At 38.5% G+C, this 27166-nt stretch overlaps 1 protein-coding gene across 20 annotated transcripts in view; it reads left to right on the forward strand.

The window, feature by feature from the left end:
* The window catches only part of Dlg2 (discs large MAGUK scaffold protein 2), a 2075786-nt gene that overhangs the window by 961785 nt on the left and 1086835 nt on the right, over positions 1 to 27166 (forward strand). The window lies entirely within an intron of this gene.

The raw sequence follows: 27166 nt of genomic DNA on the forward strand, positions 1-27166 counted from the left end.
CATTCACACATATAAGAGAACCAGAGTGTCAGATCCATTTTAAACTCAGACTTTCTAACCATCAGCCCAGTCAATTTTCTATCACAAGCTATTAAAATTATTATTAATAAATAACAATATTAATAAAATTTGCTTTCCTAACATTCTAACTGTAGCCAAATGCTCACTTATCATAATTCATAAAATACAATTGTGTAGAAAAAATACATTTTTAGTTATATCAATATTGTGAAAATGTGGATATGTGTTCTTTGCCTTTTCCAGCTAATGTCACCATGAGTACCCATTTGGTCACTAAATATTCTTTTTGAAGTTTTTAGTTGATGATTAGAAATAATGGTCTAAAACACACTTATACATAATTATCTTATCCTCTGATTTAAGTTAGAATAAATTATTGTACATGCAATGATAGCTGATCAAAGGTTAGGTCTATTTTTAAAGCTATTAAATGATAAACAGTAGCAGTATATTTCTCCTCAGAAGACTTCCACAAGGGGAAGGAAAAAAATATCCTGGATGTTTTTCTTCATGCTCCTTTATTCCCAGAATAACCTGTCAACACCAAACATCATTCCTCATTATCTTGGCTTGATAATACATGCTGATTACCTGTGTACAAATCTCCATAAAAATAACAGCAGTGACAGCTTTAGCATAGCAAAGTCACCACCTTTTGTACACACCATGCCGGCTGAATAAAGTGAACAAAGATCATTATTTAAATATTCAAATGCAAGAACTCTCATCTGTAAGAATTTTTACCTTCTGCCAATTATCTGTGACCTTCTGTAACAATCACCTACACATTTCTTGAGCATTTCCTGTAGACCAGGTTTCTGGGATAGATGGTCAGGTGATGGCTATTTCTTTTTCCCTTCTCATCCATCAATAAATCATGGTAAACCTTCGTTTCTCTTTATAGATTTCTTTTCTGTAAATGAGTTTTCTGTTGCTATTTGAGGAATGCCCATGAATGCTAGACTAGACTAGGCAAAATGATACTGGTTTACATTTGCTGAACTGTGAGATCTTGCCACTAAATATCTGCCAATATGTTGCTATATCATTACCCTGTTATATTTCTAAAAAATACTTGACAAAATAATAAGATGTATGGAAGTAGTATTATATTTGGAGAGAGCTATGTTCTGTTTGTAGCTTCATCAGAGTTTGTGTTATAGAACAATTTCATACCCTCATTAATCATGAATTGATTAATCTGTAGAAAGTAACAATTCCACTGTCTCTACAGGATTGTTAGGAAAATAGATGGAAAAGTCTGAGCCATGTAAACCTTTGGGAAGTTGTAAATATGAATTAATATAACAAATATGCATGGCTTACTCTGAAATTTTCTCTAACAATGACATGTTGGTCAGGGAATACAAATAATCTGTTTCAGCCCTACAAATTGCCCCTCTCCCCCTCAGAATTTTAGTTAAAGGGTCCATAAATAAGGGCACAGAAGCTGCACTGAGTAGCACTTCATAACTGAAGATCAAAGTTGTACAAAGTTGAGAAAACAATTGTAGCTTTGGCCTGGAGGCCTAGAGATACCTCTAGGTAACTTCTAACTTCCCTGCAGGTAAATTAGGTATTCTACTTAAAACTAAGATGTATGAAAGAGTGAGACCTAAGATCTGTCCACCCAGAGGAATACTTCCTGCTCACTTGTGCACTGCGGGAAAGCACAGGATCAAGGCTTGGTATGCACGGGAAAAAGAAAGCGAACTCTACCCAAATGGGAGTCTAAGGTAGAAGCAGAAACAGGAGTCCATGCATAGGTGCTGAGGCATGAGACAGTTCTAAATTCTCTGGCAAAACACAGCTTGCTGATTTCTGATCCAGATGATTACTGAAAATTCAAAGATGGAATTCTTTCTCCATGCTGAAGGATTCTTTTCTTGTTTGTGTGCTGATCCTGGAGCTTGAACTCAGAGCCTAGGCACTGTCCCTGATCATTTTTGCTTAAGGCTAGCACTCTACCACTTGAGTCACAGTTCCTCCTCCCCCTCCCCCCCACCCCCAGTAGTTAATTGGAAATAAGTGTCCTATGGACCCTACCCAGGCTGGCTTTGTACCAAGATCTTCTTATCTCAGCTTCCTGAGTAGTTAGGAAAACATGTATGAGCCATCAGTGCCTGGCTAATGCTGCTAATTTTTTTTTTTTAAGTTCTTTTAGGCATTGTACCTCTTGAGAACTTACTTGATAAGTAGTATGTGGGATTTGGTAAGCATTTATAATGACACTAGTGTTCCAAACCTGGTGGCAAATGTTACTTTCTCTAGTATTCAGAAAACAATGATTGCTGAACCATTCCTTAGAGTCTAACTTAATTGATCTATGTTGTAGTTTGGGCTTAGGTTGTTGTTTTGTTGGGTTTGTTTGTTTTGTTGTAAGTGTTAGGTTTTTAAAAAGAGGTATGCCGAGTAAGAACAGCACCAGCACGCACATGGTATTCAGGTAAGGGGTAGGTTTATTCAGTAGATCTGCTGGGACCAGGCAAGGTTGGCATTCCACATGGCTGGGAAAGGCCTGGGAATGAGAGAGAGCTGGGAAGAGAGGAAAGAGAGAGAAAAGAGCCAGAAAAGAGCAGAGAGAGAGGTAAGAACAGTAGCACTCATGTGGTATTCAGGTAAGGGGTAGACCTGCTGGAACCAGGCAAGGTTGGCACTCCACGTGGCTGTGAAAGAGAGAGAGCAAGAAAAGAACAGAGAGAGAGCTAGAATAGAACAAAGAGAGCAAGAAAAGAGCAGCAAGAGAGCATCTGGGCCTGGGCTATGCCTTATGTAGGGTATGGGCAGGGAAAGGTGTGGCCACATCAAATTCAGATGTGACCTCAGCGGATACAGATGTGACCTCTTCCAGGTGTCCCAGTTGCCTGAGTAATGCAGGTACTGGGTGGAGACTTTGCTGCGAGGAGGGTGGAGTCTGCTCGCCATCCAGGAGCGGACCTTACAGTAAGGTCCTCAAATTATTCCAGTATGAAGGCAAAGTTAGTTGAAGGACAGTGATTAGAAGATGCTTTAAAAGTTCTTCCCTAAATAAAAGCAGAGCTTAGAAAATGACCAGTTAGATACTACTTTCTGACATGATAGAATCATCTTTAACCTTTAAGCTGATTCTCCTACAGTTTTCCTCAATTGCTATTTTCAGTGACTCACTTAGAGCAGGTTTAGATTTATTCCAGTCATTCAGAGATCTACCCACAAGCTTGGACAAGAGCAAAAGAATTTTAAACTTGTAACATATAGAGATATGGGAGCTCTGAATTTGGAGATAAAGATCTTGTAAGTACTTGTTGGGTGCTTCTGGGCAAAGGACTTAGAGCTTTGCTCACATACAATAAAAAGAAGTCTTTGAACACCCACATGGTCTTCAGCCCCAGTTCTTTTGTTCTCTGCTTCTCTTCTGGTTCATAGAAGGAGGTTTGTCCCTCTTTTCTACTCTCTAGTCCTAGTGCTTGGAGTGCTAGCAACTTTTTCCTTCTCAAGAGATTTCTCCTTTTCACAAGATTTAATGTTATAGCACTGGCCATGTCTGGAATGAGTTTTTTAGAAGCACAATAAACTGCACCAAAATATACAAAAAGAAGTTTTGCACTCAGTCACACATTCCGATATGAGCTAGTCTACTACACCAGTCTTTGTCATCTCTTAGAAAGGTTTCTGTATCTCATTACACACACTCCATCAAAGCAAGTCTCCAACACTTCACACGGTTTTTGACTCTTGCTTTTTACTCTTTACTAGAAGTGGGCTTATGCTTCATGCACTAAGTTTGTTCTTTCATCTCTTAGCTTTTTGAAATTATGAGCATCTTGTTTACAGTTCAAGATTTTCCTCTGGTATTTTGGCATGAGAATCAGGCTTATAGCCTCATCACTAAGGGAAAGTGTTTTTTAAAGAAGCTTTTATTATGGAAATTTTCAAACTTATTCTAAAGTATTTGAGAGAACAGAGTAACCAGTTTCCATGATAACATCCTTGTTTCAATTCTCAACCCCTTCTCACTTACTTAAAAGTTTAATAGAATAAAATTTGGATTATGTCATTTTATAGCCAAAACAGTTCAGTGTGTTTTTCTAAAAGATAATCATTATTTTAATGCAAGCAGAATACAATTATCAAACTAAGACTAATCTAACAATGTGTCATGAATATATTCTTATTTTGTGGTTTTTGTTTTAGGCCTGAATATCCTTTTTTTCTTCACTTAGTTTGCTGGGTGCAATGAAGATGTGCATAGAGTATGTAGTTCTTAGAACCCATGTTGTTTTTGTCAGTTTCCTCTAATTAGTTAACCAATCTTGACACATACACTAGACAAATTTCCAGCTGTAGATTTTGATAGCACTGTTCTCATGGTATAATTTAACTTGTTCTTTTGGGCTCTTCTATATATATTTTTTTTTCTTCTTGTGGTTTGCTAATAAGTGATAGAGGACTGATTTCATTAAAGTTATTTATTTTGCTTTTCACTTCTCAAATGGCAGGCCATTTCATAGGTGGTACTAGGTATTTCTTATTAGCAATATATGATGTCATATCTCATTTTTACTGAAGCTACAATTGATAGTAGATTTAGATAATGTCAGCCACATCCATCATCATTACTCCAAACAACTCTGCTGATGTAATAATGGCCTTTGATTCCATAATCCTATCATCTTACCATCCTCTTGAACAACATCTGTACTTTATAAATAACACCAAAACCAGAGACATACTTTTATCTCCTTTCCTCATTATCAGGCCTATTACCAGGGACTTCATTCTTAGCTAAAAGGTAATATTTTGATGTTTTTTATATTTCCATTTTTAGAGCCCAATTGCAAGGAAAAGGAGCACTTTTTAAAGTGATACCAATTTTTCAGGAAAAAAAAAAGGTGTTTTGTCTAATAACAGTTGTGTTCCTACCAGGCACTAGTGGCTCATACTTGTGATCCTAGCTATTTAGCAGGCAGAGATCTGAAGACTGCAGTTCAAAGCTACCCCAAGTAAGAAAGCTTGTGAGACTCTTGTCTCCAATTAGGTATCCTGAGCCAGAAGTGGAACTGTGGTTCAAGTGGTAGAGTGCTAGCCTTGAGCAAAAAAAGCTCAGGGACAGTGCCCAGGCCTTGAGTTCAAACCCTCAGATCAGCACAAAAAGAAAAATAAAATAGAATAGAGTTCATAAGGAGAAAAAATATAGATCCTTTCCTATTTCCATTCTTGAATAAAATTACTGCCTGCTTGTCATTTTTTCCCCATCTAACTTATAGCTTTATAAGCCTAAGAGATTCAGTCCATCATTATCACTGACTCTGCAATGCCTAGCATAGGGCCTGATCCATACAAAGTCTTCTAAAAAAGAACTATTTTTTATTAGGTAGTTGAAAAAAGGTTTCAGTGTCCGATGTTAGGTTATTGTACAATGCATCTTGATGGATATGACCCCTTCCATGATCCTCCTCCCCCTTTTTGTCCCATTCTGACCCTCAAATTACATAGTTCAGTTTCTTTATAATATATAATGAATCCAATGACTGCATTTGCTCACCCTTCTTCCCTCCTTTTGTGTTACACTCATTGCCCTCCCCTCAAACAAATGTTGCCACTTCATGGTATTCATTTTTTAAGCAATGTATTGGTTGTTAAGAAGAGTTACACCTTTGGACTCCTCCCCTAAGTATAGCATCCTTTAGTCACTTTTGTTTGTGATTATTTGCAAAAAAAAAAACAAAACCCTATGTTTGTTGTCACAAATATTTTAATTTAGATGTAGTTTCCCATATGAGAGAAAACATGTTCTGTTTATCTCTGTGAGCCTGGTTTATTTCACTTAACATAACTTTTTCTAGGTCCATCCATATCCCTGCAAATGATGTAGTGTTATTCTTTCTCATGGATGAGTTAAATTCCATTGTATATATGTAGCACATTTTCTTGGTCCACTCATGAATTATAGAGCATCTGGGCTGTTTCCATAACTTGGCTATTGTGAATAGTAAAGGAATGAACATAGGTGTGCAAATGCCCTTACTGCATCCTGACTTGTAATGCTCCATATGCCCAAGAAACTAAATTCCCTCAAAATAAATAACCCATTTAATGAGTGGGCAAAATAGCAAATAGAAACTTCCCAGATGAAGAAGTAAGAAAGGCCACTAAAGACATGAGGAAATGCCCAACATCCCTGGCCATAAAAGACTATAAACCAAAACAACACTGAGATTCCATCACATCCCTGTAAGATTGTCTATCACGGAGGACATGCGCAGTAGCAAATACTGGCAGGGATGTGTGTGGCAGGAAACCCTACTGCACTGTTGGTGGGAACACAAACTACTACAAGCATTCTGGAAGGCAGTTGGGAGATTGCTCAAAAAACTAAGCACATAACTATCCTGTGATCCAGCGATACCATTGTGGGGCAGCTACCAGAAAAACTATTTTTTGAATTAATGATTAGAACAGTGAAGGTGTTGTAAGGTGAATCATCCCAAAAGCCACATATTGGCGTCTTTATTATACAGTTAGCAGGCTGCAGGCAGCCTGTTGTTACAAAGGCCTGCAGCCCCCGAATACACATAACATAGCTGGGAAACAAGCTATAGAGGGAAGAAAGAACAAAAACAATACAATTCAGCTCTGATGGAGAGCTGAATTGGGACGTCATGATGACCAGAGACAAGACAGGAGACAGAACATGATCACAGAGACACACGTGGCATGGCATAATGGCTGCTGGTCTGGTCTGGGCCTAAATAGGATCTGAGCCAAGGGGTAGGTCCACAGGCAATCCCCAGTCACAGCAGTGGACTGACAGATTCAGTAACCTATCAGCCAAGTGGCAGCCCCTGCCTCCAAGGATCTGGTCATGCCCATCACCTGGGAGGCAGGTGATAGGTGAGGGTGTTTCCTTCCCCCAGCATGGAGACAAGATGCCAGACCCTGTCATCCACCATGTGGCCAATATGGCGGCCAGACCTGACCTCCTTACTTCACAAGGATTATTAATGTGGAAAGGAAGCTCCTCAATTCAATTCTCATCGGGAATATTTACTTTGGAGGTTACGTGACTCACATATAGCATTTGTAGGCCAAATACACATGCTCCCTTACTTCTCCCTGAGTGCCCCATGGAGGACAATGTGGATTTTATCAGCTGCTGCCCTCTCCATCTAGTGACAGTGTTCATAGACAGAAACAAGTCCTGTGTTTTTAAGTTAAGCTGATATTTACTTTCAGATTCCTTAGTAATTTCAACAGAATCAGACTGTTCCAACTTCAAGTAGATGATAAATATCTCTATTCTGCTTAGTAAATGTTTCTTTCTTCCCTAAAATTATCCAGTGCTAGGTGTTTATAGAGAAAAGAAAAAAAAAAGAAACAACAAAAGATTTTTCCCCTTATAATATCTAAGTCAAATTTCTCTGAGAATAACAATGTTTTCCATGCAGACATTTTTAACTGTCATCCTTATGATATTTTTCTCCCCCCAACACCCCACTTTTTTGAGCTACTTGGGACTGCTTCCACTCAATCATCCCAGATTGCTTATAGAGGTTTCATGGGACTGTCAGATTCTAAATTGATCTTATATTTTTATAAGGCTGATTTTTGTTGTTGTTGATTGAACTACATGCAAGGATGGGGAGTTTGTCTGCCAAAAGCTATTGGATATTTATAGCATCAATCATGGGCCTAGTTTATTGAGTTTTGCCTTGAAAATTCCTGGGTTTATTGAAATTTGAGTCCCACATGTAGTTCCCTTAGCAGGACCAGACAAAATAGAAGAGAGGATAGATAGAGGGAGGAGGGAAGGAAGAAAGGAAGGAAGGAGAAAGAATGAGAGAGAATGAGCCAAAGAGAGAAAGAAAGGATATTATGCTTTATTGTCCAAACTAAATAAACCTAGAAACAATTCCATGAATAAGTATTATAGGGATCTCATTACTGTGAAATCATTTGTAACTGAAATTGAGAGCAAAATAATGTTTGCTGTAACAACACCTGCATGCAGAGCCAAGGAGTTCTCTCTCGTGAGAGAGTTCCCACAATGGCTAAACCTTTGATTAAGTTACTATTAGCAAGCTTGGAGGTGGCTTATACCTGTAATCCTTGCTACTCAGGAAGCTGAGGTGTGAAGATTTCAGATACAAACTAGCCTAGGCAAAAATTTCATGACACTTTTTATCTCAGTTTAACCAGCAAAAAGCCAGAAGTGATATTGTGGCTCAAATGGTGGAAGCACACCAGCCTGAAGAGAAAAAGAACAAGAGTACAAGGTTTTGAGCTCAAACCCCAAAACTGGCGCACACACACACACACACACACACACACACACACACACACACACACACAAAGATGGTATTAGCAGCATCTCAAAACCTAGAAATGATACTTTTTCTACCATGACTGTACATTCAAGACAGGTACAAATGCCCCAAGTGAGTCTAAAATGAGTATAATTTTACATATCTATTTTGCAAAGTAAAGCAACTGTGATTTTTAATGACCTACATTTTTGTTCTAGTTTTTTCATGAAGCATCATCTGCATGATCCCAAAGAACTTTCTGTGCAGCAGTTGATCTAAATGCTGAGCATATATTTTAGAAAAGTACCCATGAGTCCTGAGGTAAGGGGTTTGCTCTAAACCAATGAAAGTCCCATGATGTCCCGTGTGCTGTTACTAAATTATTCCTTGTGACTAGTTGTATCCATGGAAACCTGCCATTGTCCCATAATTGCACTAGACTCCAAACTGGTCCCTGTCACAGGGCTCTCCACCTCCAGTCTATCACCCACACTGCTGTCAAAGTGGCTTTTTTTATAAGATAAATATAGGATGCCATTCCCCAGTTTATACCACATAAATCCTCCCTCTGTTGCACATGGCATTCAAAACTTTGATATATAGCTGGGCACTAGTAACTCACACCTTTATCCTAGTTACCCTGGAGGCTGAGATGTGAGGATCAAGGTTCAAAGCCAGCTCAGGCAGGAAAGTCTGTAAGATTCTTATTTCATTTAACTACCAGAAAACTAGAAGTGGCACTGTGGCTCAAAGAGATAGAGTGCCAGCTCTCAGCGGAAAAAACTCAGGGACAGCATCTCGGCCCTGAGTTCAAGCCCCACATTACAACCAACAATGACAACAACAACAACAACAAACTTCTCATATCTGTGGCCTAGTATGCCTTTCTAGCTTCATGTCCTATCTGTTGTATTCATATGCCGGGACTAATTTTTCTTGTATATTTACACTTTTTCTCTTTAACATTCTTTCTTACTTCTTCTGTCTGTAACTGCATTTTATTCCGGCTAAATTTTCAACTAACTTTGTTTGTTTGTTTGCAAGGGTCTTCAAGTATACCCCAGGCTGGCCTAGTATCTACAATCCTCTTGTTTCAGCTTCCTAAGTGCTTGGATTATTATGGTATGCCACCACAACTGGCTCTCTATTCATCTTTAAAAATTCAATTCAAATTTTACTTGGTTGAATTCATTACTGACATCCCAAATAGAGTTAATCACTTTTTTCTTATCTCCCTAGTAGACAGCAGATACCAAAAAGATTCTCAATAGCTATAAAAAATGATACTTTATAATAGGAGGAGCTGTTTTCTTGTCTACTTTTGAAGTTATGACTAGAGAATATCTTTTACTAAATGACATTCACCCATGGTGAGCTTTGTGATTCTTTGTAGCCCTTCAAAATGGAATCGTTCTTTGTGGCTACTTCTATTTCTTCTTCCCTTAATATCTCATTTCTTTTATTTTGCAGATAGGTCTGGGTATTTCCAACAACAACAAAACAAAATCCTCTCTCAAATACTCTTCTCTTCCTCCAAGCTGCACCATTATTTACACTCTGATTACCACTTAATTTCTTGAAAGAAGAGACTGCGTTAGCATTTCTCATTTAATCGGTGTTAGATGCAGTAGGAGTGTCCTAATTCAAATCAATTCAGAAAATAATGGATTAAGAATGTTAAACAGGTTTCTTTGCATCATTGCTTTATATAATATAAAAAATGATAGCAAAGGGTCACTGGCTATAGGGGAAAAAAATCCCAAGAGACTAGCATTTTGAAATTTCGCATTTGTTTCCTTTGCTTTCTCATTATTCAGACTTTAACTCAATGACTTCTGACTTATGCCTACACATCATATATCTTAAACCATTTTTACAAAGGTCACTATAATTCACTGTACCTTAAATCAGTGAGTCTTGAACTCTACAATCATCTGGGGAACTTTAAAAAATCACCTTAGCCTGAATCCTACTCTTCCAGTGTCTGATTTCATTGATTGTTCATACAGCCTTGCTGCATGAGAGCTGTAAAGTTTTTCCTGTGCAATTCAAAATGCAACCACAGTTGAAAAATGCTTGTATTCTGTCAAGATGTCAATTGAAATTTTGATTTTTATCTTAAGTGCTAAGCATGGAGAATAAAGAAATAGGCACTTTATCCCTTGGTAAGAAACATATATATGTGTTTTAATGTTAAAAGTATTAAAATGTATTATTGAGGTGGTGCTTGTTTTGATTGCAGTGGGGTTTGATTTAAGGGTCTCGTGCTTGCTGGGCAGGTATTCTGCCACTTGAGCCATGACCCCATTCTTTCTTGCTTTACTTATATTTCTGTTTTAGTTATAGGTTCTCACTGCTTTATTGGACTAGCCTGGAACATGATCTTCCTACTTATGTTCCATATAGCTAGTCAAACAGGCATATGACACCATGCCAAGTATTTTAGCTGAAAAGAGGGCTCCCTGAATTTTTGCCCTCACTGACCTCCTAATCTGTGTTTTAAGAGTAGCTTGGATTCCAGATATGAACCACTATACCTGGCTAGTTCCGCAGTGTTTCCAAAAATTCTTAGGGACATATGGTGCCACAAACAAAATCCAAGTCAATTCTGCCTAGGTAATTCACTTACCCACCTTGGGATGGATAAGAATGGGTTTGTGGAGTGATTTCTTCCTAGGGGCCATTAATCTGTCAGGTAAGGGTACTGTTGAACAAGGACAGCATGACAAAGGCTTGGATTACAACAAGGTGTTAGGGTAATTTTAGTAATATGTCAGTCCTGTTAATAAAATGGATAAAGGAGGAGAGGAAAGTTGATGGGAGATCTAGATAGGGCCTTCCTATTGAAGTGTTTCCTCAGGCACTAATTAACGGTGGACTTTGTTGTGAGGGAAATAAGGAGGAAGTGCAATTTTGGAATTGTACAAAGAGAGGCATGATCTAATTTGCATCATTAAGCTGTCATATAACTTTCTTCCTAATTTGTTCTTTCAGGAGAAGGCCTATGTCTAGCTCATTTTTCGTGCGCCCATTGCCTGACATAGTTCTAGGTTTTTGTTATTTGATTCACTAAGGGAAACATCCATATCCTTTGTGGAAGTTTGTGTGCTGAATTAGAGAGGGGCCTCTGTGTCTTCACAGGCTCAGTTCCATGTGTGTGTTTAGTAGTGATGTCTCATTTGGAAACAAGAACAGCAACAGTAAGGAAGTTACAAGAGCTTTCATTTGCTCCTACACAGGACTTTGCTGGTGGCTCCAATAACAGAGTGTGAAAATACATCTTTATTTCCATTTTTCCCCTCCTTTAAACCATCATTCCTTGCTTCCAGAAAATAAGAAGCAAATATTTGCAAGACTGTGCCCAAAATGTTGTTACCATGGATGCTAACCAATGAATTTGTCAATGTGTGCTGCTAAATGTGTATTTTGTTTCAAAGTGCAAAGGCCTGTGCACTCAGGAATTTTAAAAGTTCAAGATGTGTCTCCTAATCAAGTACTCATGACAGTTTAAGAACACAGAGGGAGAAATTCACTAAGTATTTTAAGCATTTGGCGAAGAATGGGATCTCATGGGCTAAACTTGCCAGGAGTAACTGTGGCAAATTTTCTACTGTCACCACATTTAGAGGGTAATTCAGAAGCTGGTACCAATTGGACACTGTTCATTACACATTAATTACTATTTGCCCTGAAGTGATTGTTATGTGCAAATTCAAATCTAGATGCTCACCCCGACCCTTCCAAGGGGAGGAGATGAATTGATTTTATATTCCTTCCTGTTTTCTCAGACATGAAAGACTAACATTTTTATTCTTTTTTTCTTTTTTTGTGGTCGTGGGCCTGAATTCTGGGATTGGGCACCGATCCTGAGCTCTTCAGCTCAAGGCTAGTGCTCTACCACTTGAGCCACAGTGCCAGTTCCAGCTTTTTCTGCTTATGTGGTGCTAGGAATTGAACTCAGGGCCTCATGCATGCAAGGCAAGCACTCAACCACTGAGCCACCTTCCCAGCCCCAAAAGGCTAACATTTCCAAAGTGCATGACTATGTTTGGCAAAACTTTAGCTCTATACCCATATTAGAGACAGGTCAAAAATATGTACTCCAGCTAGAAAAAAATAACAATATTTGACAATATTCCATATATGCTATTTATGTAATAAAATTTCATACATTTTACACAAATATTAGGTAAAACAATTTCATATAAATAACATACTTTAGAATATATGTTAAAATATCATATACATATAATCTGTATGAAAGTTTGAGGTAATATCTCAAAAAAATGGTTAAAAAATTCATCAAGCTGTTATAATTCCACTTATATTTAATCAGTTCAGTTTTATTTTTGTTTTACTAGTACTAAGGTTTGAATTCGGAGCATTGCATTTACTTAGCTGACTTGATCATCTAGCACTCTACCATTTAAGCCATGTCTCCAGCTTGGCTTTTTGGTGATTATTTTGAGGTGAAGTCTAATGGATATTTCTGGCCAGGTTATCTTTGAGCCACAATCCTCTGGATCTTACCTCCTAAGTAGCCAGGATTACAGGTGTTAGCACCAGTGCCCAGCTTATCCAGGTGTTAATATATGTTATTGTGCCCTTGAGCAAATCTCTGTGATATAAACTGAGGCTACCAAAATGATTAAAATAAGGCCATTATCCTAAATATTTCAACATATAGAGGTACAACTAAATATGCAATTATAGAATAAAGTTGATGTTGTTATAATGAAACTCATGGTAAAAATTCCAAACAGGAAACGTGTACATTCTTTGTTTTCACTTCTGACTTTTAGCTCTCAGCACTATCTAGAAGTTTAGATAGTTTACTCATCTAGCAGATTTCTTTTGGTTGTGTGGAGAGTTTGAACTTATGGTCTCACTTTCACTAGGCTTGCTTGCTGATGCTCTACTACTGGAGCCTTGCATTTTTCTGGTTAAATGCTGAGGCTCAAGAATTTCTCTCCTAGCTAGGTTTGAACTGTAAGCCTCTAGATCTCAGTGTCTGGAACATCTAGGACTACAGGCACACACTACTAGTGCCCAGTTGGAGTGGTTTGTTTTGTTTTTATCTCCCTCTCATCCCTACTATTATGCGAAGATTTGAGACATTTCCAAACTGCTGGCAATTCATAGGACTGAGGCTCTGTGATTGGATGATGATGGACTCTGGTTTTCCTGATGGCAGGGCCATATTCTTTCAACCTCCATGGTCTCTCTTGATCTCATGTATTAGGCTTTATGACACACTTGGGGCATGGGAATCATTAGTGAAGCTGACAATCCAGCTGTCTAGGGTTTAGCTTTTCCATGGGTACCTCCAAAATAATGTCCGATGGTTCAATGTCTCTCCACATCCACAGATCTGTTATTTTCAGCATATATATTTTCAGCTTCAAAAGCCCAGAAAATCTCCTCTACCCACTTCCCAGAACTCTGAGATACTTTTGACTTGTGTCCCTGTCACCTATAATCCATAACCTCTGCTCTCTCTTCCAAATCAAGGCACCTAGAATAGTTCCTTCAAGTGGCTCCAAAGTGGATCATTTCAGGTTAACACTGCTCTGAGCCTTCTCAGAATCTGGAGGTAAAAAGTAAAGCATGGGTCACATTTGGAATTAGGGAGAAGGGGAAAAATATTCATTGTGCAAACATGATTTTCTAATTATCCTGCCACTGTTGTAGAAACATTATGAATGTAAAATAATGAAGTGAATCAGTCTGCAAAGAAGGTAATAGGGTGAGTATGAAGACAAGGGGGGGTGCAGGTGTTTTCTGGAGGACTGTTATGCGTTACAAAAAGGTTTTTCCCCCCTAGGAACAGGGAAGGGTATGGATTGAGGAATGGAATTGCATCTTCTTATACTCTGTATCCCCCATAAAATGGTGCATAGTAGGCACTCAGTTTAAATGTTGATTAAATGGAGAGATGGAGTCTTTTTTTTTTGTAAATAGCACTTTAATTTATTTAAACTATCTGTTGCTATTGACTATTGAAATGAATGAGTAAATATATCAGTCAATATAAAGAGATGCTGTGAATTATTTATACTTAATCTAGAAGAAAGGAAGTGGATTTTTTGGTGATAGTCCTTGAATTGGGACCGGGCCCTTTTGTACCTCTTAGAATCACACTTCATGACCTATGTTGAAGTGAGAAAATAGAAGTGGTAAAAAGCATCATTTGCAGGCATCTCTGATCCTCTTGACAATGAAATTAAAATTTTAAAAAAGAGATGGAATCTTCAACATATTCAAGAAATGTCAATGGGTTTGATAAATGTGAAAAGTGTGTGTAGTGAGGGGTGGGAGGGATGATGAGAAATGAGGCCAGATTTTGGATTTACACATGTTACCCACACAGATCATCCTAAAATATTTGAGCTTCTTTTAGACAGTGGAGGGCATAAAGAGGAAATAGTCCAGAGAGGGGAGTAGCTGAAAGTCTGATTCAGTAGGGGTTGAGGTGAGCTGTACAAGAAAAAACAAATGTTTGAAGTAGCTGGGTTCCTGAGGAAAATCATTCCAATTTCTTTAGAAAGAGGGAATTGATTTTTCTACCAGTCAGAGCAGAGATAAATGGCACAGATTGAATAATGTAATGAAGGTAGGTTTTTATGGAGCTCCTTAAAGTCATAGGAGTGGAAGCCAACTCCCAGGAGTATTTTCCAAACACTATAGGAGTGAGTCTGACCCACGAATGAACCTGATGCTCTGTAAAGTTCAGAGCTTGAAGCCAGTCAGATCTCCAGTGGTACAAAAACTGTACAGAGTTGACATCTGATAAATCTGAGGTTAATATAAGAATCACTCTTATTTGGTTTCCAAATATGATGGAGTTCCTAACTAATCAGTAAAATCAGAAAACTCAATTCTCTTTTTGGATTGATATTTGAGCCATTTCCTTCAGGGTAACTTTGCCCTTCCATAGTCTTAATGCTCATTGCCTTCCGGCCCCATCTGGGACAAGGATTTACATTTATTGGGAGATACCACAAGCTGGGCTTTGAGGCTCCAAATCCTAACTACTTAGAAGGCTGAAACCTGATGATACAGGTTCCAAGTCAGCCTGGGCAGAAAAATCCATGAAACTCTTTTCTCCAATTAACTACCAAAGAGCCAGAAGAGAAGCTGTGGCTCAAATGGAAAAGCACTAACCTTGAGCAAAAAAAGGCAAGGGAGAGAACTGGGCCCTGAGTTCAAGCCCTAGTACCATCTCACACACACACACACACACACACACACACACACACACACACACACACACACACACACACACACACACACTTACTCACATAGATACCACAAGGAAAAAGAAAAGGTAAGTTTCCAAATAAGAATTCATATTTGTAACATGTATAATTATCAAAGGATCATATTTAAAATGTATACACATATATGTATATCTGTAATTTATGCATATGTACAGGCATGTACATATATGTGTATATATATTATTGATACATATGTATATATAGTACTACACATATGAAGAACTGTTACAATGCAATAAAAGTAAAACAACTAATACCAAAGAAAATGGTCAACAGCCATCATCAAACATTTCAGAAATGAAGGTAACATTTATCCAATATTACAATAAAAGAATATACATTAAATACATTACTATTCAACATTGAAAAAAATGTGGAAACCTGATATTAGCAAATGTTACTGAGGTCATTTCTTTTATGCTACCTTGGATACGATGGTGTTGTGAAACACTGACATTATTTTATGAAACTTAACAGTATACTCTTAACTATGTACACTGAAGAAAGTCTTGTAGTAAAGTTCATTGCCCATACAAGTTTTGTTCCTAAAAATGAAAAAAAAAACAAAACCTGCAAATCTGAACCATATGTTTTAGGTAGATTTGTATAAAAGTTCTTTGTTCAAAATGCTTAAATACGATACAGGTTGACCCATTGTAACAATGAGATGTGTAAAACACTATATTGAAAACAAACTTTACAACTTCAGGAGGGGGTCGAGGGGGGGAGGAGGGGGGTTAGTTGTGGAGGTGGAAGAGAAGGGATGTTGGGGGAAAACAAAGGAGGAGGCAACAATGCTTGATAAGAAATGTACTCATTACCTTGCTCATGCAACTGTAACCCCTCTGTACCTTTAATGTACAAAAAACGTTTTCTGTTCATACAATGAGCAACAAAGAGCTAACAACTTAGAAGCGATATTAAAGCCTCATAGACAGCATAGAGACTGTACAACAATATCTTTTTTTTTCTTTTTGTATCAGCACTGGGGCTTGGACTCAAAACTTCACCTCATTACACACTCCCTTGGCATTTTATTTCAAAGCTGGAGCTCTACCACTTGCACTACACCTCCATTTACAACTTTCTGCTGGTTAATTGGTGACAAGGTGCTTGGACTTATCTACTCAGGCTGGCTTCAAACCAGAATTTTCACATCTCAACTTCCGGATTGTATTACTTCAATCCTTAAATTGATATTACTTCTATTGCTGTTCTTCCAAACTTCCTTTTATATTATCTTTGCATTTCTTTTTACAATACTCATTACATAGGCATAAATATTAAACCACACAAATCTAGCATGAATTAATGTAGAAAGCTTTTCTTTTAGACTTAACCCTTAAGACAAAAATGGAACTGTAATTTATTTTCTATTCATCACTCTGCCATTGCCAGTGGACTTGACTTTTACTTTGCAGAGATGACAGACATGGAATGTAGCTCTTCCAAACAGAGCAGTTGTTCATAGTGACGTATCTTCTGCATCTGTGATAGCAGATGCTTTTAAAAGCAGCAGGGAGAGGGAGCAGTAGTGGGTGGAATTAAAAGCAAATGCTTATTCATCTGCCTCCATGGGAAGCAGATCCGCCAAGCTTCTTTCAGATACACCGAAGAACAATCTAATCTTAGCTGAAATTGAAATCCCTGGGACCATGGGACTGTCATTGATAGAAGTTGCTACCATGCCCTTTACTGAGTAGTTTCAATGATGAAATATATCCATGAAATCATCAGACCAGAATAGACCTGGACAGGAAGCTTGGAGGACCTCCTTTTCTTTCATTGGTTTAAGCACAAGAAAATACATGAAATTGGCACACGTGTGTGTGTGTGTGTGTGTGTGTGTGTGTGTGTGTGTGTGTGTGTGTGTGTGTGTGTGTGTGTGTGTGTGTGTGTGTGTGTAATGGATCTTAAACTCAGGGAATCACATTCTCACTTGGCCTTGCCTCTTAAGGCTGGAGCTCTATTTGAGCCACGGCTCCACTTCTGTTCTTTTGCTGAACCAAGATTCACAGTTCTTGGCCTCTTAGGTAGCTAGGATTGCAAGTAGAAATGGGTATTCTTAACTCCTGACATTTCTGATAGAAGCAGCTCCTTTGGAATGAATGAAATGCAATCAAGAGGGCCATGGCCAAGCTTGTCAGTGTAATCAACCTGGACCTTCGCCAAAGTGCACATGCTTGTCCAGTGCACAAACTTGCACATGCTTGTCCAGTCTGGACCATTACCTCCTGTCCAACTTAAATTCCATTTTCTGCCATTCAAGACTTTCTCCACAAAGAGAACATCATAATTTATAAAACAATCTTTCTTATGTTTGAAAGACTATAAATCTTACCCCTTAGCTTATTTTACTGCCAGGGTTCATTGGTAGTTATATAAGCAAATTATAGATGTGTATATGAACATATTTACACAATTATATTGTTGTTCATCATTCACTGCCATTGTATGTATAGTAGCACCATTCTTTAACTCTGCCATTCCTTAATTGTGTTTCTTAATTCTTAATCCTCCAAAGTTTTTATAGGGATTAATTGTCGGTAACTGTCTGACAGTTTTTCTGCCTGGGCTGGCTTCAAACTGCAAACCTCAGAGTAGTTAGGATTACAGGCTTGAACCATGGGCACTGGGCTCCAAGTTACTTGTGAAATATCTTTATCCCCTTCAAGATGAGCATACATGTGTTTCCTGTATTCCACCCTTTGATAGCTTAATGAATCCTCTGAAAATGAAGCATATATTATATTTCCCATTTCCTTAAGAATCTACCCTGGTTTCTGAGTGCTTATTCAACCAAATACTGCTTCTCAGACTGGAGTTAAAACTGTGGTTATCTCACTTAATCCTATTTTGCTCTTTCTGTTTCTTCAAAGTCACTTCCATCTCTTCAGACCTGACTGAGTAATAGTCCTACTATTTCATAGTAGGTGCCAGGTATTTCAACTCAGAGGTTTTTGTGTGAATATGATCATTGAATAAATGTTTAATTCTGCACTTGAAAAGATAGCTAAATTATATTTTGAAAGAATTAACAGAATTCTATATAACTCAATACAAATTTGATTTGAAATGGAAGAGTAATTTCTATCATTATGTGTCTGTAGAGGTGGGGGATGGGGACTCATCCTTGACTATTTTGCTCACTTATGGCACTTTACCACTTGAACCATGCCACCATTTCTGCTTTTTACTGGTTAATTGATGATGAGGTGCCTGGATTTCTCTGCCTATACTGGTTTTGAACCACAGTCTTCACGTGTCAGCCTCCTGATTAGCTCAAATTATCAGCGCAGACATTGTCCCTTTCTTGTTTCAAAATCTAAATTAGATTTGAAAAGTAGATAGTGTTGCCCTCAAATTGGTACACAAGTTTTTGTAAGTTCTTTTCCTCTCTCTAATTCCCTTTAGAGAAAAAAATTGGTTTAATGCTGGAGGAATAATCATGATAGGGATGACTCATAAAAGAAATAAATATAGAACATGGTGATGAGATTTTCCTTTTACTAAGAAAGGCTTGGCTGAGATGAGGAGAATGTGAGGGAGAAAAACCTACTCTGTCAGGCTTCCAAAATTGGAATGTCCTTTGCTTTCATGTCACCATTTATATCATGGGTCAAGAAAGGCAAAGCTTGTAATTGAAAGAGAAAAAAAATACTGAGAACTTCTCATAATTGTTCTTTGCTAACATGGTGCTTTTGTTCCCTAAGTATTTTTAAAAGGAAATAAAAATGGTTTCTGTCCTCAGAGAGTGAGTAAACAGCTGTGGAAATACTATAGCTCTTTTGTGTATAAACAGGATGGACTTCCCTTCCCATGTTTTTGTGGCAGATTTTCAGCAACTGGTTTTAGCACTTTTGAAACTACCTTTTCCTCTGACTTAATGCACAGTATTCTGAGTGTTCTTTACATTGAGAACTCTTGATGGTAAAGGGAAATTTTCATACTTTATAATCTATGTTTTGCAAGCAGCAGGTATCACCTAAATACAAAAAAAAAAAATCTGACCTCTTGGCAGTGGATAGAAGTGATTAGAGAGAGATCAATGAATAACTGTCTTGCGTGAAAGAAGGATCAAATGACAACACGAGTCCTATATTCACTCCAAAGGAAGCATCATATCCAGATAGCTTGCTGTTCCTTCCCAAATCTCCATTTTTTTCAATGAGGATTTTTTTTCAGTCTTTTCAAAATGCCAGGATCCATTGTTTACATGAGCACCACGGTAACTTGCTATCTCTTACTCTCAGCTACAAGTTGTGCCAAGTTCTTCTAGGGTGGCCACTATACATTACATCTGTGAAATGTACTCTTGATTTAATGTTCTCAGCAAAGGACCAAAGACAGTAGCAGATGAGCTCCTACCTCTAGAGTTCTGAACATGATTAGCCATGTAGTGTGAAACTAGGACTCCACAGGTAAGCCAACTCTATAGAGTTGCATGCAAATGTTACACTCCAAATGTTAGGCTACTCATTTATTTCAATATATTCCTTTCTATAGCTGCAGTATGTTTGTAATCCAGGAACAATGTCTGTGGCTTGGTGAAACCCCTAGCATATAGCAGGTAGAAATATATCATTAAATGGGATCTTGAGCACATCTCGTACCTATGCTATTTGATCTGTTACCAGCCCAGATTCTTCCCTTGACTTCTAGAAGTCTGCTAACAAGACAGATCTCCGACTTCACAAAGTTTTCTCGTCTTTTTTCCCTCCTTCTCTGCACTCATGATGAGAGGCACTTTCCAGGCACTGAGCTGTGCAAGCCAGAAACCTGGGCGGCATCACAGACATCGCCACTCTCTCCACCCCCGCGTTCCACCAGCCACCCAGCCCCGTCACATTTGTCTCCATCTGTTGTTCTCACTGCTGGCTGAGTTATTTTCATTTAGCCTTTGTAACTCCTTGCTTGAATTACATTACAGGGATCATTGCACCAGTCTTTCTGTCCCCACGTTCTCCCCAATACATCCTTAATGTATGGTTGCCCATGACCTTGGATACGTCTCTCTCTAGCACATTCAAACCTGTTTCTCAATATTCAGCATCTTATGTACATCTTACAAATTAACTTTCCCAATATTCTCACATCTCTGCCAGACTGTTATAGCATGGATAGAGTCCCCACTATAGTTACTATTTTTCATGCTTTTGGGTCTTACATACACTTTTTTTTTATATGTCCTAGGGCTTGAACTCAGGGCCTGGGGGCTGTCTTGGAGTTTTTATGCTCAAGGCTCCAACTACCACTTCAATGACAGCTCCAATATTTCTTTTTAAAGTAGTTAATTGGAGACATTGGTCTCACAGATCCAGGCTAGCTTTGATCTGCAATCCTCAGATCTCAGCCATCTGAGTAGCTAAGATTAAGGAGTGAATCACTGGCACCTGACTAACTCACACACTCTTTTATTGGAATGCCTGCCCTTCCTTTTGCTGCATAATTAATTAGTATTCATCTTTGATTATAGTTTAATAAAGAAACCAATTATAAGAGACCTTTTTTTTACTCTTTCAACAAAGCTCTCTGTAGTTTTTTTTCTGTTTCTCACATAAACTTTTTGGTGCTACATATTTCTGAGTTTATTGAGTTTCACATGAAAACAGAATTGGTTAAAGTCTTATTGAATACCAATAATTCTTTTTTAATACATTATTTAAGTGTAGTTATGTATTTTAGTGGGCATCATATTTGTACTGTGAGAGTTACTCCACAAATATAGTTTAAATTTTACACCAAATGTTATTATATATGTCAGTATTAGTAAAAAATATCAAGAGTAGCACTGTCCAGAAAAGTTCCCTGAGTCCTTATTTCTATTCTCTATGTGTCTCCTCTGTGCTTGTAAATCCTCCAGCTTCACCTACTGTACAAAACTTATGCTGAATCTCAGTTGTTGCTTTTTATTTGATTACTGGACTCAATAGCAAGAACTCAATTCTATGTCTGTGTCTCTAATCCTCAATTCAGAGTGTGATCCATGGCAGACATGTTAAATCAACATTTTATCTGGATGAATGAATAGATGAATGGTTTAGTGGAAGACTATTTGTTAATCATTTTTACAGGCAATTAGAATGATCACATTATGATGAATGCAAAATAAATATCATGGAACTATCTTCTAGAGCACCCAGACTAACTGGGCAGAAAATGTGCACACATACATGCACAAACACACAGATGAATAATAATGCCAATCACAGAGGAAAACCAATAAGGATGATATTGGGTAATACATATACTAATGACTGTAAGCAACTCTAACTGATATTTTTTAATATTGTAAGCATATGTGTGTGTGTGTGTGTGTGTGTGTGTGTGTGTAGAGACACACCAGAAAAAGTATACTGAAAATCCATGCAGACGGTAATATTTATAGAAATAAATTAAGTAGCTGATAAAATAATACCTAAATTCAGCCTTTCACTCATTACTGTCACACATCCCAAATTGCCTGTGCATTCTCTCATTTCTGTTCTCTTCTAATTCTTTCGAGGTCTTGGGTTCTATCAGACCTTACTGAGTACTTAGGATTTACTAGATTTGGAATCTGTGCCCTCAATTTCAATAATTATCCCTCTTCCTCTGCCTGGAATATTTGTCAATACTCAGTTTAACTATTATCTCCTCTAGGAAGCACTTCTTGATTCTTAGAAGCAGAAGTAACCAATTCCCTGTCTGCCAGCTTTCAGAAATTTATAAACATCTGCTTCCACTGAAGCAGAGATAACAAATAGAATTCTTTCCAATTTCTGTATAATTTGCTTTCTGACATAAAGGAGGGAGGAAAAGAGGGGAGGGGAAAAGCGGAGGGAAGGAAGGAAAGAAGAAAGGGAAAGAGGGAGAGAGGGAAAGTGATTAAGCAGAGAAGCTTTGTTTAAAGATTTGAAAATTTTCTTTTAGTACTTAAGGGTAATATTAGCCTAGAGAAATAATGTGTACTTTGAAATATGATTTCAAAGATATAAATTCGTGTGTGTGTGTGTGTGTGTGTGTGTGTGTGTGTGTGTGTGTGTGTGTGTGTGTGTATGTGTATGCATGTGTGTGCAGAGACTAGGGCTTGGCCTGGGCACTATCTGTTAAATTTTTCACTCAAGGCTGGTGCTCTACCACTTGAGCCATAGTGCTACTTCCGGCGCTTTGAAAGTTAGAGATAAGAGTCTCACAGACTTTCCTGCCTGATATAACTTTGAATGAGCCATGATCCTCGGATCTCAGCCTCCAGAGGATGCTAGGTTTGCAGGCTTATGCCACAGCACCTGGCCCCACGATATAAATTCTGTGGTAATTGGATGACAGATTTTTTTTTCTCTCCTCCTTGCTGAGAAAAAAAATTAGAAAGATGCCTTTCATTTTCTTCAATCTCAGTCTCTTTGTAACTCAGATGTTCAACTTTACCCATTAACCATGCACATTGAGTAGGAGCAATGAGTCACAGAAGAAAGCTGAATGGAGTGAGAGACGGCATCTGAAGTCTTCTCTCACTATCCACTGGCTGTGTGACTGAGCAGACATTGCTCACCCTCGTCCTCATTTCCGCATTGGTTGAATCCTTGATAGAAGCCTTCCAGGCTATCAGATCCTATGATTCTCTCAACACAGCTGCCTCTAGGAAGTGTTCTTAGTTCTCACTTGTTCCTTAGAACTTTGTGAGAGACTCACAGTTTGTAGCCTGCAGCATGGAGATAAAGCGTGATTGCAGGCTCACATTTTCATTAAGAAAAAATGATAGAAGTGGGCCATGCCACAATAACACCCGGATTCATGGGCAGCTTTCCCTCCCTGCAGCATCTGCTTTTCCTCGGATGCTGTAGAAAAGGAACATTGGCTTTTATTTTAAAGATCCTCCCCTTGTCCTAAGAGGATGTTTGTAGTTCAGTGGCATTTGGTTCTTTTTCTGAATGACTGTATAAAAGGAAGACTATCTTAAATACATGAATTCAAAGCAGGGTAAACTCTTTTCCTCAACAAGATTGGGTGGACAATGTCATTCTGGAGGTTACCAGCCTACCGAGTACTCCTAAAGTTACTGTGCATCTTTTTTCTTGGTGGGGAGGGAAATTCAGGGTCTTTCAGTAAGAAGCAAAAGGGATCTGTATAGTGATTCCTAAAGACCAGTCATTTATATCTTAGTCTTCCACTTTGAATTACTATTGCTGTGCTATTCCTCAATTTCCTTTTTATTTCAATTTCACATATGTACTTAAAATGATAATCCAATTTCATCTGCTGCTCAGCAGGTGGCAAAAATAATTGCATCTCAACTATTAAAGTTAAAGACAAATGTGCACATAATTTCTGAAATTGTTGCAAACATCTGCTGAGTATCAGCAGTTGTCTTCTGTAACACTGGCCAAACATTGAATTGAAAGTGTGCTTTTTATAGCATTTTGTTTTGTTTTGTTGTTTTATGTGCCAGTCCTGGGGCTTGAACTCAGAGTTTAGGTGCTATCCCTTGAGTTTTATACTCAAGGCTAGCACTCTACCACTTGAACACAGCTCTATTTCTGTCTTTTTGGTAGTAAACTGGAGGATAAGAATCTCATGGTTTTTCTTGAACAGGCTGACTTTGAACCACGGTCCTCTCATAGGCATTGGTGCCCACCTAGCTCAGGAGACATTTTCAACATCTCTCAATTAAATCTGTACTGACTTACAACAACAAGCACTTATCTCATATAAATGTCCCAGCTCTGAGATAGTCTTCAACCAACAGGCTAGTAAGCTAGCCTGGGCTAGTTTTTTGGATGTTGGAAGATGTGTAAGACTCCTGGATCAGCAACAAAGAACAAAACTTTGTGACTCACAACATAGAAAGCAGCATGTACATTAGTTACCCTATTGATGTTGGCTTTTCTTGGCCCCTGAGTTCCATGGGGGAATCACAAGGCCCAGGTGAATGCTAAGCACACAATAGTGTTAAGCAATCATAGAGCACTGAGACTGAGATTCATTTCTTTGTTGTTAATCTTATAGCAAGTCTGTTCCTTGACCTACAGTGAGATAATATTATCTCATTCCTTAGAATTACTCATTACAATGTAACCCTCAGAACTGGCTAGTGAGGAGAGTGGTCAGTGCCATGCTTCTGTTTAGGCTGGGATCATGGGTCAGCAGCTCTCAGGAATCCTGGAGAATTGTTTCTTCCCACATTCCAAAATCTGAGATTCATTCTCAACATAATTGGATGGGTTTCTTCCTCTGATCACGGCCAAACCTGACTGGTGTCAGGCTGGGCTCAGCTTGCTCATGAGTCTCTTTGGCCTACAGTTTCTCCCAAAAAGGAAAGGGGAAGCAAGGCCATTGGAAGTGCAGGATAAACTGCTAATACATGTGGTTTTAGTTTCATACCCCTGCCAAGGTAAGTCATATGCCAGCACACTGTCAAGGACTAGACAATAGACCCCACCTCTTAAATTACTACAAAGAATTGTGGCCATTAAAAAAAATAATCTACTACAATATCAGAGCCACTTAAATCTAGACCTTATTCTCATAGGGCTTCAGTTTTCTCTGTAAAATAAAGATCAGAACATATAAGAGTTGTAAGTACAAGAATTGACAAGAAATGGGGCTGGGAAGGTATCTCAGTGGTAGAGTGCTTGCCTTGCATGCATGATGCCCTGGGTTCCATTCCTCAGCACCACATAAGCAAAAAGAAAACAGCCAGAAGTGGCGCTGTGGCTCAGGTGGTAGAGTGCTAGCCTTGAGCTGAAGAGCTAAGGGACAACGCCCAGGCCCAGAGTTCAGGCCCCATGACCAGACCCAAAAAAAAGAACTGACAAGAAATATCTGATACAAGCAGAAAAGGACAGATAAATTGATGTTAGGTGAAATGAACCCCAAGATAAGTATTCAAATGTTTTTGCTTTCATGCAATTGTTTCTAACATATTTGTTGCTTTGTATGTCCCTCCCCCACAGTATAACCCCTGCTTTCACTGTATTTGAAGTTGATATAATTTGTGGAGGGGAAGGGAAGAAACAAATCGTTTAAATAGGGATACAGGTGGACCCATTGCAACAATGAGATGTACAAGTCGTTATGTCGAAAAACAAACTTTACAACTTTGGGGAGGGGAGTGGGGGGGAGGGGGAAGATGGGTAGGGATGGGAAGGGGAAACAAAGGCGGAGGCAACAATGCTTGATAAGAAATGTACTCATTATCTTGCCCATGTAATTGTAACCCCTCTATACGGTATTTTCACAATTAAAAAAAAAAGAATTGACAAGAAGCAAGTGAACGGCTCAGAATTGTAACTGAAACCGAAGTGTACAATACATAAAACCAGTTTTTATAAAACCCATTATGTTCATATTTTCATGTCACTAACTATAGTTTGTCATGCCTTCTTTCCTTTTTTTCTATCTGTTCTCTAAAGAGATGGGCATGTTTGAAAATTCATACTTTTCATCCACCCAGATCCTAATCACACACTTAGTTGTTCTAGATGTGTCCTATTAACTATAACTGAAAGTTGGAGGATGCTTTCACATGTACTTGTTGCCTTTCTTCAAAATATACAGAAGGAAAGTGAGGTCTGCTGACCCATGAGCAAGGAGAGAACAGTGAGAACGTACAAGAAAGAGAATGCCACTGTGGGTACTTGTCATTCTGTGAACAAGGAGAGGGGTGGTTGGGCCATAGAGAAGACATGGCAGTGATCAAGCTTGGCCTGGATCTCTTAATAAGTATCAGTTCACTATGTATCAGACAAGGGCCTCATATCTAAAATATACTTAGAGCTCAAAAAAGTGAAACCTCACAAAAAACAAATCCTCAAAGAAACAACAAGCCCATTAATAAGAAGGCTAATGACTTAAAGAGAGACTTCTTAAAGCAGAAATAAGAATGGCCAATAGACACATGAAGAAATGTTCAACATCTCTGGCCATAAAAGAAATGCAAATCAAAACAACATTGAGGTTCCACCTCACCCCAGTTAGAATGGCTATAATCAAGAACTCTACTAACAACAGATGCTGGTGGGGATGTGGCCAAAAGGCAATACTACTACACTGTTGGTGAGAATGTAAACTTGTTCAGCCACTCTGAAAAGCAGTATGGAGGTTCCTCAAAAGACTAAACATAGAGCTTCCCTATGACCCAGCAATCCCATTCCTGGACAGTTAGCAAAATGACCACAAACTAGCCTACACTAAAGCAACAAACACAACTATGTTCATTGCAGCATTGTTTACCATAGCTAGGATATTGAATCAACCCAGATGCCCCTCAGTGGATAAATGACTCAAGAAAATGTGGTATACATACACAATGCAATTTTATGCGTCCATCAAAAAGAATGACATTGGGCTGGGAAGGTGGCTCAGTGGTAGAGCACTTGCCTTTCATGCATGAGGCCCTGGGTTCGATTCCTCAGCACCACATAAGCAAAAAGAAAAAGCCGGAAGTGGCGCTGTGACTCAAGTGGTAGAGTGCTAGCCTTGAGCTGAAGAGCTGAGGGACAGCGCCCAGGCCCAGAGTGCAGGCCCCACGACTGGACCCCAAAAAAAAAAAAAAAAAAAAAGAATGACATTGTCTCATTTATAAGGAAATGCAAAGACTTG

Source organism: Dipodomys merriami, unplaced genomic scaffold, assembly GCF_024711535.1.
Source record: "Dipodomys merriami isolate MVZ:Mamm:240054 unplaced genomic scaffold, mDipMer1.0.p SCAF_25, whole genome shotgun sequence".
In the NCBI taxonomy this organism is placed as follows: Eukaryota; Metazoa; Chordata; class Mammalia; order Rodentia; family Heteromyidae; genus Dipodomys; species Dipodomys merriami.